Source organism: Echinops telfairi, unplaced genomic scaffold (assembly GCF_000313985.2).
Source record: "Echinops telfairi isolate 266 unplaced genomic scaffold, ASM31398v2 ScPeMD7_7400;HRSCAF=8409, whole genome shotgun sequence".
NCBI classification, from domain to species: domain Eukaryota; kingdom Metazoa; phylum Chordata; class Mammalia; order Afrosoricida; family Tenrecidae; genus Echinops; species Echinops telfairi.
This window is the reverse complement of record NW_022111300.1, coordinates 3,245,405-3,246,553: the sequence shown is the minus strand read 5'-3', so window position 1 is coordinate 3,246,553 and position 1,149 is coordinate 3,245,405. Positions and strand designations below refer to the sequence as shown.

At 42.1% G+C, this 1,149-nt stretch overlaps 1 protein-coding gene across 1 annotated transcript in view; it reads right to left on the bottom strand.

Annotated features, from left to right (window-relative positions):
• The window catches only part of LPIN2 (lipin 2), a 60,604-nt gene extending 59,972 nt beyond the window's left edge, over positions 1–632 (bottom strand). Inside the window, exon 1 of the mRNA XM_004702885.2 lies at positions 582–632. The gene's annotated coding sequence lies outside the window, so the exon portion shown is untranslated. The remainder of the gene's footprint in view (positions 1–581) is intronic.
• Positions 633–1,149: the final 517 nt, after the last annotated feature.

Below are 1,149 nucleotides of genomic sequence, written 5' to 3'. Positions count from 1 at the left end.
TCCCAATCCATACACACATCAATTGTGTAAAGCGCATTTGTACATCGTTTCTCAAAACATTTTCTCTCCATTTAAACCCCCGACATTAGGTCCTCCTTCTAGGGCTCCTTGAACTAAAACAGATTTTACCAAAATGAACAAAAATTATCTCGCGTGCACTATTTCACTGCTTGCTATCTAAACCACGAGGTGAGACTGCAGTGAACACCTGCAAGGACCCACCATGCGCATAAATTCCTGCTTTAATGAGAAGTGATGGGGGGTGGGGTGAATATTAGCAATGTATTAAATTTTTAATTTCTTCCTCCACAGACTGATGTAGTGTTCTGGCTTGCTCAGCATTAGATGGATGAAGTAAAAAGCTATACGAGGTGGTGCTGGGGAGTGGGGGTGAGGAGGAAGATAAGGTAAACAGGGGAATATAAGAAAGGGAAATTAAAAAGAAACTACACATGAAACAGAGAGAGACAGAGGAGGAAATGTTATCAATTTTAAATTAGAGAAACTGAGGCACTGAAAGAGACCAGACAAGTAAACCAAGGACACCCATTTGGCAAAGATGTTTTCTTCGTGGTGCCTACCTGTCACTCACGTTGGAACCCAAAGAGAAGGTGCTAGAACAGCGGTTCTCATCCTGTGGGCTGCCACCCCTTTGTGGGTTGAACGACCCTTTCACAGGGGTCACCTGAAACCCTTTCACAGGGGTCGGAAAACACATTATTTCTGGTGGTCTTAGGAACTGAGACAAAGTGGAAGATGTTCTTGAGACAGCACAAGAGGAGTTCCTTGAACTTATTAACAGCAATGTAATGAGAACTGATTTGGATTTCTCTACAATGCCAGTTACAAAATTCTGGAACAAGTGTTTGCAGCCATATCCTGTCTGAGACTGTGTTGCACCTTCTTCCACTGCCAACAGCATAGCTTTGTGAAACAGGGTTTTCCAGCTTGTTGGTTATCAAGTCTAAATACAGAAGTAGACTTGTGGGAGATGATCTTCGTTGTGCTCTTGTAAAGACGGCCCGAGAATTTCTGATCTGGTGAGAAAAAAGCTATCTCAACCTTGTGGCAAAATGTAGCAATGTAGTTTACTGTTGTTATATTAAGACTGTTACCCATGCTACACCATGCTTCAAGATAAAATTTCAT